At 49.4% G+C, this 9878-nt stretch overlaps 1 pseudogene; it reads right to left on the minus strand.

Annotated features, from left to right (window-relative positions):
* Window positions 1-649: 649 nt before the first annotated feature.
* On the minus strand, window positions 650-2144 carry LOC149361040 (uncharacterized; annotated as a pseudogene).
* Between the last annotated feature and the right edge of the window lie 7734 nt (window positions 2145-9878).

Below are 9878 nucleotides of genomic sequence, written 5' to 3' on the forward strand. Positions count from 1 at the left end.
GTGCAGTCAAACATGACCTGGAGTTTTTCTTGGCCTCTTTTCTAAGAACGTGCACCTCATGGAGCGCTAATTTTCACACAAATGGTCGTATAGGAGCTATTCTTGCAGAAAGAAGTCGTACAGTCATAACAAAAGAAAAAAAAGTCGAAGTTAAAGGTTGGACCATGAGACAGAAACGTAAGTGCAGGTTTAGGTCCGAAAACTTTGTTGTCACCCGCTGGTTTAATTGTCCACTGGACGAAAGAACCAAGCACCATATGCCTGGGAAACATTAATCTTCGGCCCTACCTGGAGATAAAAAAGAAGTTGAAAATATGATTACTGTTGCATGGCGTTCGAAGATACACTATACACATTAGCTCCGGGCAATTAGTTTCATCTGCCAAGGCAAGGAACCCTCTGCAGACATAAAATACTCTGGCAACTCGTCCCTGATTGCCATGGCAGCAGGAGCAGTGCGGTTGGCGGCGGTGCACGAGCTTGGTGTGTTTGTCTGCACAACGCTTTGTCTCCAGCTTCCGTCCTGTATTCAATCGCTCCTGACGCTGTCACCACAGTTACGAGGGCAGTAGGCAGCATCAAGGAGAAGAAAGTTGTGCAGGCACACTGCTGCTTTCGCCATATTATCAAGCAAATCAAGGTCCCCACTACACGTGCCCAAAAAACACCGCCACCGGGAAACTAAAATGCCAAAGGCATTTTCTACACAGCGACGAGCCCTTGATAGCCGATAATTAAACACCTTCTTTTTTGCGTTTATGCCACGGCCAGGACAAGGCCTCATGAGATACGTTCTCAAGGGAAAGGCAGCGTCCCCCACGAAACAAAGTGGCCACCTAGACGCACGTGATGGAACATTGAGCGTGCCAGCATCTATGCGAGTTTTAATGGTGCTGTCCCCGAAAAAAGAACCGTCAGACAGTCGGCCTTCCGTCCCAATGTCCACCATAATAAAGCGGTAGTCGGCATCTGCTACTGCCAATATTAATAAAGAATAAAATCCTTTGTAGTTATAAAAATCGTAGACACTCTCCCCTGGGCAAGTTATGGCAAAATGTTTGCCGTCGATGCTCCCCATACAGTTTGGAAAGTTCCACTTGAAGGAAAAATTCTCCCTGATGGCTTGCCACTCGGCTGCTGCAGGAGCTTAAGCATAACTGGAGCAAGGCAGTCCCATAAGGCTGGAAACATCTCTCTGAGGATGCCCGACGCTGTGAACGCATGCATTCGATAGCTTATAGCTATGTCCTGCATCGATCCGCGTGTAGCGAGGAACCTGTGAAAAGAAAACAGCATTGAGACTTTAACGGCAATATAATGAGGCTTCGATCGCGTGCAGGAGTTGTAATTGTTGCTTTGGATAGAGCGCACGTAATGAAATAATGGTCTGAAAGCAAGATAAATTAATTTGGGATGGCTGCTAGCAACCATTTAGTGTACCAGTGTTGCATTATACAACCGCAAGCAAATACGAGGAGAGGTGGCTTAGTAAACATTCAAGAGCAAATCAAGAGCTCCATCCTCTATCCACCGTCTCTTCGTAACTAAAGATATTGCAGATTTAAATTTTTTGCTTGGTACATAACGTATGTGAAGGAAATATTCAATGAAGAGAGCGAAATCCGATATTTTGCGTTTTTTATTAATTAAACAATGTACATTATTTACCTCAAGTTAACTGCCGGTCTCTCTGCAGGGTAGATAGTCCTCCTGTGCGTTGGTGCGTGGAGAATTCTGTAACACACCAACTGCAGCATCTTGTCGAAGGATCCTTTCGTCATTCTGCACGTCGAATTTCAACAAATGGTGGAAAACTTCAGCATTCGACGAATATTTTACACTTTGTATTAGCAACAATCAACTCACTACTTCAAATCCAAAGTGCATGATTGGCTGAAGATGTACTGCCGTTATCTCTTAGCGCTCATTGCACTACTCCCACAAGTTTGGCCACTCAAACGCGCACCACAAATATGGATTTATTTACCTGAGGTCAGCTCTTGCACTAGGTGGTGGTACTCGCCTTGGAAAGGGCGATTGTGAAAAATTTGACGTACGTACATGGAACGCATGCGCTTACGCCGCAGACGATGCACAAGGAGCGCGAACACACATTTTCGTCGTGCGAGTTACGACCAAGCCATCCCGAGCAACGTTGGCCAAGCGAACTGCGCGAAATCAATTCGTCCGAGCGGGTAATCCGAAACGCCTCAGCGGAGCTTGTTGAGGAGACTGGGACTATTTTGCGAATTTAACGGCAGGCAGCGTGTCGAACGAAGGATGTTCTGCGCATGCGCTGCGGCGGTCGCACGGCTGGCGCTGTTTCGCGTGTGGAGCCACCAGCGACCTACCAGCGACCGCGTCGCCAGCGCCCCCGCACGGCACTCCCCGCGTTAAGTGGATGCCCAGTGTGTTTCCGTCATGGAGGAAAGAAGGAAAAGAGGAGAGGCTGATACGCATGGCTGCTACGTCACATTTTTTGAAACCACGTGACTTCCTGCACGTTTTTTGTAACGCGGCTCGGATAGCGAGGGCCTCTCCTATGGTTTCCTTCCTCCATGGTTTCCGTCAACCCGTCCGCATAGCAGACGCGCAGTGACATCGTTGCGAGAATGGCACCGCGGCGGGAGACCTGCTTTTATGCGGATTTGTGCAATGTTCGAAATTGCAGGCCTTTCCCCGCTTCCCCGCTGAAAATGAGAAGGCGGGAAATGGAGCATACATTGGACAAAAGAGAGATGTTCTTCTATAAAAAAGGTCGTCCAACAAGATCTTGATGAGGTAATCGAAATTGCCTTCATTACAAAAGGCCTGGGAGCAGTTCAACGGTTTGTTTTTGTTTGGATTGCTTTATTTATGTTCCTTAGCAGAAGTTATGACTCGTTGATGAAGGTGGCACCAAGAACTAAAAGTGCCCGTGAGCAGTTCGACAGCACACCGCATATAAACAAGAACTTCCGACTTCCAGTATATAGCCATGTCCTTACGTCACCAAGGATGTTCTGTAGTGCTGCAACTTCTTAAGGTAAGCTTCGTGGCCTGCTTAATGTATTTTACCTCCGAAAATGTGCTGTACAGCGGTTTAAAGTGAGCACTCGTTGTAATCCCTGTCAGCTTCTTTACCAGTTTTTTTTTTCCCAACCAAAAGATCTCGTTCCCCGAAGACACTCTCGTATTATTCGAAGCAACGAGAAAAGGCACGTTACTCCTTCTATGTTAACTCAGGAATGTTTCCAGTAGACTGCAAGATGACTCAGGGAGGGGTGTACAAAGGGTGCATGGGTTGACTACCACCCATTTATCAGTAAAATAGAGGGTGAAGGGGATAGTTCAGCGCCTTGCATTTCCAGCATGACTGGTTTCGGGCCATTTTTAAGGCTTCAGCCTTGAAGAGCGACTCGCAAATGTGAATGCGCCGTAAAGAGACGCCTGCCGCTTTTCGTTTCCGCGAAGACTGCGAGAGTGTCATCCGGGAAGGAGAGCTTTCAAGGGAAAACAAACCTTGCAAAGAAGGTGGCTTACAAATTTCCCCAAGCGGTTCATAACATTTGCAGTAGTAGTGTCTTTGCAAGATGCGATGCAGTTCTGTTCCAGCTTCCCCATGACGATACAGGAAAGAAGATGGAAAAAATAGCTAGACAGGAAGGAGTTGGAGCTGGCACATGGGACGACAATTCACGAAGTAACTTCAGTACAAACCTAATGATGGCATGCTATCTAGTTTCTATTGCTTTCAGGTTGGGCTGATCATCGATTCTGAGCAACCATGGTTGTGTTGCAGTCCCGACGGCAGTGTGACATCGGGCGGCACATTTCAACTTATTAAAATTAAGTGCCCTTACAGTCAAAGAAACAAGTGTCTGATTGACCCAGACAAATCAGCTATGTGAAATTCATTATGTGAATGGCCACTTACAATTTCGTAGAACCCATTCGTACTACACGCAGATAATGATAATGCTGTATGTCATGAGAATTGACACTGCTTTACTTCATGTGTATTCTCCTCAGGCGTCTCAAATAGCCTTAGTCGCTTTGGGACGTTAAACCCCATAAACCAAACCAACCGTATTCTCCTCAGAGAAGCATAGCTCTAACAATCACCCCGCCGAGGTGGCTCAGTAGTTACGGCGCTCGGCTGCTGAGCCAAAAGACGCGAGTTCGATCCCGGCCGCGGCGGCTGAATTTCGATGAAGGCGAAATTATAGAGGCCCGTGTACTGTGCGATGCCAGTGCACGTTAAAGAACCCCAGGTGGTCGTGATTCCCGGAGCCCTTCATTACGGCGTCCTTCATAGCCTGAGTTGCTCGGGGACGTTAAACCCCAATAAAACCAAAAACCAACCTCTAACAATCAAAAAGGACGAAGCATTTCTTGACGAGTATGTACCAAACTTAGAGGACTTTTATTTCAGCTATTTCCTGAAAGCACTGACTAAATGAATGCCCAACGGCATTTTGCAAATAATGTACAAAGCCCCCCCTGTCCTTTCATGCTATCGCTACCGCTGACTATCGCCGTCTGCAAACTGAACGAGACTTGCATCCACCTTTTGCCGGCCGTGTTTGCCCCCACCTTTCGCCCCGCTGTTAACCAGACGGCGCCACGCGCTCTCCCCAAACTGCAGCGCACGGAGTTTTAAGGCGCGGCTATAGACCAGATTTTTTTAACCTCGCACGCAGGCTGCGCGCGCCCTCCTACCCTCGACACCAGTAGTCATCTGTCGGCGCGCGCGGCCCGAGGGACTGCGGGACGCGCCGGCGCCGCGCGTAGAACGCATGTTTACGTGTTCGCTTCTGCCGTTGTTGTGCTCTATCAGCTAACGTATGGGGGTGTGTGCTGTGCGTCACTACTCACATTTTCCCTCTTCCAGTCAGTACTGCGGTTATCTTGCGCGCAGTTACTCGTTAACGTGTCGTCGAGGGTAGTCGACCAGGTAGTGTACGAACTGGAAACCGGCAGTTGGATTCCCTCTTGATCTCGTAGAGGGAAATTTAGTTAAAGATGATTGTTGTAGGATTCTTGACGTCTTGAAGATTCGTTTTTGCTCAATCACATTGCAAGAGGACACTTTAGGAGAGGTTAACTTTTATAACAATTAAAAGCACAACGGAGGATACAAGCAAGGAGAAAACATATTTACAATTGACTGGCTCGCAGTTCTAGGTGACGAAACCAGCCCTCGGTCCTGCCGAAGCAGCGGGTTTTAAATCCCATGTCCCCGCCCTCGGTTGGAGAATAACCAATCAAGTACTATACAAACATCCACCCAATAACTTATTGGGGAAAGGAAAATACCACCAATCAGCAATTGGGGAAAGAATAACACAACCAATGAATGATTGGGGAAAGAAGGTAACTCATCGCGACACTGTACACATATGCACACTTTCCCCCATCACGATTTCGGATAATTATGCTTTCCCGCTGCGAGCTTCGCGAACACTCGCTTTCCCAACGTCCGGTTGCCGCCAAGTTCGAGGAACGCCATTTCAACTCATCTGTTTCTCGTCGTCGCTCCTCATGCCTGCAGCTAGCGTGACAATATGTCAAAGCATGCCGCTGCAGACATGGTACAAAGAGCCACGCACTGTGGCGCGGGTCAGCCTCGCCGTACACACGTGCACACAGGATGCCACCTAACGACTCCGTCCATGAGGGGAGTTTGACGTCTCCTGTAATCCCCCGCCATTCGGCGCCTCCTTCTTCTCCCACCGGGTTGACTGACCCCTTTCTGTGCGGTTGTGCGGAGGGCCCAAGAAAAGGGATTTAATGGGCATTCCCATAAAGCGACCGGATGCAGCAAACAAAACACGGCACCGCGAACTTCACTCCTCCCAACCAAGAATGTCACACAGACACTTGTTGTCAGTGGGACATTAAAGTTCAGCCACGGTGTCCAACAACAAAAGTACATACGCACGCACACACACGTACGTCGGCTGTCCGGTCAGTCCACCAACACGCACACATGCGCCGGCTGTCCGGTCAGTACACCAGCACGCACACATGCGCGCACACAACGGATATTTCAACCCGCACACACAAGGCTGGAGACCAATCTGCACATTCCAGAATTCACCATGTCAGATCGTTGCCCCAAACTGGCAGAAATTACTTCTAGCCGCCTACATCTCGAAACAAAACTTGTTTCTTTTGGGCTTTGTCCAGAAGACTGGTCCAAAATTCCGAATTATCCGGGACAACGCCGGTTCCAAAGGCTGCCGCCGCTGTCAGATTAGTAGAGCGGACTGGCTCCCCGCGGGCTACGAAGATTGCTGCTGCCCTCACGTCTGCATTCTCCACTTCTTTCAATTTTACAGTTCGCTCAGGCCTCTCATCGGCTACTTCGCATGCAGTTTTGCAACGAGATTCAAGTGGCCCTAGCTCTTCGTACAACTGCCCAGAGACGTTCGCTTCAAAGAAAATCGTGCCGTCACGCCTTTTCTGACAACTGCCTTCACCAGCTTGCTGCCGCACTTCTGGCAATGGAAAATACTGTGTCTCCTCCACGCTGATACCCACAGGGACAGATGCATTATCCCAATCCTGCAGTTCCTTATCAGCTTCGAAAACCATTGCAGCGAACAAACGCGCATTCCTTCCTTTCTCGGCATCAAATGCAGCCTCATCGCTCGTTGATAGCTCACAATCTGCTGCAGAAACTTTTGCAGCTACCGAATTGGCCTCAAGCTCTACCGGCGTCTCATATTTGTCTCGAATTTTTAAAGGCTTTTCCAAATCAGCTTTCTGAATTTCTTGATGTAGCCGCTCTCTTTCTGTCTGCTCTAACAGCGAGTGCGTCTCAGGTGTTACCAACTTCGCTACACCATCATCTACATCTGCTGCCACTGCGCAGAGTGTCAGCTCCGGCTGGCTAACCGATTCATCTTTGGCAGCCAGCTTACCTTCGCCTGCAAAGGGTGTTCCCGTTATGCGTGCCTGCTCTAGCTCTTCGTCGAGCGTTACAGCTGCGCCAGAGTTTGCGCCAACCTGTTCTTGCTCAATGCTGAACTCCTGTTCACAAACAAAACACTCATGAGCCTCCTGGGTCTCCTCTATCTCGGCTTGCTCTGACAAGCAGCGCTTCAAAGGCGTGACTAACGCCCCTATGCCCTCGGCCATCTCTCCTGGCACGGCACACACGGTTGGGCCCTGCTGCCTAAACGCTGCAGCTTTCACACCTCTGGCCATTGGCCCACAGGTCATTCTCAATACGGGAACATGCTGTTCTCGCTTCGATTTCGGACAGTCAATCATTAGATGCCCAAATTCCATGCAGTCAAAACATTGAACTGCTGCCAATAACATCCCTCTATCAGATTTCGTTCCCTGGTTGAATTTAGATTGCATCTGTGCAAGTTTTATCTTTTCTCGTTCAATTTCGAGTTTCAACTTGCCAATTTCAAGCAGCTGTTCTGCCTTCTGCTCAGTCTCCAAACATCGCATCATGCCCTCCCGATCGTACCGCACGGCAGCCATCTCCCTTTTCCGTGCTATCATCTATAGCACGAAAACACTACACCGACATGGTGAATTCGGAGGAAGCAGAAAGGTCTCCTACCTCGCAGGTTGCTTTCCTCTGCCACGGTAGTCACGTCGCCCTGAGTGACGACAGCGGGCTCCTTGATGCGGATGAGTTGAGTTGAGCCCTGGCTCTCACAGCAGCTCGCTGACTTGTCCTGCCTCGTTTGACTTGCTGGTCGCCTGGTTCTTCTCTTGAACCTCAACGGGGACGCCTGGTTCCTTCCGCAGCTCACGGACTAGGCACCTCCACGACACGTCGGTCGCCTGGCTCCTTCAGCTCCTCGCCGACTTGAGCCTCCTACGTCCCGTTGACAATGACCAGCAGTCTCATGAAGCTTTCAACGTCGCTCTACGACGCTGACGTTCCTCCTTTAGGACGTACCGCTCTGCAGCTTGTCCACCGACTTGATCCTCCGCCCCTCCGTCAGATACCTCGAGCAGGAAGACGTAGCAAATCCTGTCGACTGCGCCAGTTGGATTCCCCCTTGATCTCGTAGAGGGAAATTTAGTTAAAGATGATTGTTGTAGGATTCTTGACGTCTTGAAGATTCGTTTTTGCTCAATCACATTGCAAGAGGACACTTTAGGAGAGGTTAACTTTTATAACAATTAAAAGCACAACGGAGGATACAAGCAAGGAGAAAACATATTTACAATTGACTGGCTCGCAGTTCTAGGTGACGAAACCAGCCCTCGGTCCTGCCGAAGCAGCGGGTTTTAAATCCCATGTCCCCGCCCTCGGTTGGAGAATAACCAATCAAGTACTATACAAACATCCACCCAATAACTTATTGGGGAAAGGAAAATACCACCAATCAGCAATTGGGGAAAGAATAACACAACCAATGAATGATTGGGGAAAGAAGGTAACTCATCGCGACACTGTACACATATGCACACTTTCCCCCATCACGATTTCGGATAATTATGCTTTCCCGCTGCGAGCTTCGCGAACACTCGCTTTCCCAACGTCCGGTTGCCGCCAAGTTCGAGGAACGCCATTTCAACTCATCTGTTTCTCGTCGTCGCTCCTCATGCCTGCAGCTAGCGTGACAATATGTCAAAGCATGCCGCTGCAGACATGGTACAAAGAGCCACGCACTGTGGCGCGGGTCAGCCTCGCCGTACACACGTGCACACAGGATGCCACCTAACGACTCCGTCCATGAGGGGAGTTTGACGTCTCCTGTAATCCCCCGCCATTCGGCGCCTCCTTCTTCTCCCACCGGGTTGACTGACCCCTTTCTGTGCGGTTGTGCGGAGGGCCCAAGAAAAGGGATTTAATGGGCATTCCCATAAAGCGACCGGATGCAGCAAACAAAACACGGCACCGCGAACTTCACTCCGGCACTTCTAAGCAGATTTCGCTGTCGTGTCGATTGTTGTCGCCTTTTACGTGCGCTATCATCTATGATAATTTTATGCATCAGAATGAAGATCTATTGATTTGACTCAGTGGAGTAGTAACTGGGTAGGCGAGCTGCAGACTGAAGGTTGTCCCGACGGAGCGCGTGTTTTCGATCACCAGTACGTGTTCGGAATCTTTGCGCTGAGCTTGCTCTTGTTCCCATTAAACACAATTCATGCACAGGATTGTAAGCACGACCGCTACCAATTTCAGCTGTTTTTTCCGCACGCATGTCAGAGGGATCTGGGGGGGGGGGGTAAAGGTTTATCTATAGTATCTTTATGCTGTTGGTATCGACCTTAGTTTTGTTTGGTTAATTAAGGTTTTACGCCCCAAAGCGACTCAGGCTATGAGGGACGCCGTAGTGAAGGGCTCCGGAAATTTCGACCACCTGGGGTTCTTTAACGTGCACTGACATCGCACAGTACACGGGCCTCTAGAATTTTGCCTCCATCGAAATTCGGCCGCCACGGTCGGGATCGAATCCGCGCCTTTCGGGCCAGCAGCCGAGAGCCGTAACCACTGAGCCACCGCGGCGGGGCGGTATCTACCTTAATCATAGAAAAATATGCGCGATTTCATTACATTTTCCACACTTAGCCAAACGGCTACGCAACGCTCTCACACGCGGCGAGAGCTCCTAAATAAAATAACGCGACTTCGGACCTCAGAATTCGTGAAAGCTGGATTAGCTGCTCATATCTATTCAAGCTTTGATAAATTAAGCGAAAGTACGTTTTTATGCACCAGGTTGCATAAACCATGACAAAATTTGTTTTCTGTTGGCGCTGCGACTCAGTTGAGCTCACAGCGGTAATTTGTTGATAAACTGCCGCACCACGCACGCTACAGTAAAGCCCTGTTTGTCGAAGGGGTGGCTTCATGGCCGGCAGGAAGGAATAAGAGTGCATGGGAATTGGAACTGCATGCTAGCCGCACGCCT

The sequence above is a fragment of the Amblyomma mixtum genome, chromosome 2, assembly GCF_055824585.1.
Source record: "Amblyomma mixtum isolate Tamu chromosome 2, ASM5582458v1, whole genome shotgun sequence".
Taxonomy (NCBI): Eukaryota; Metazoa; Arthropoda; class Arachnida; order Ixodida; family Ixodidae; genus Amblyomma; species Amblyomma mixtum.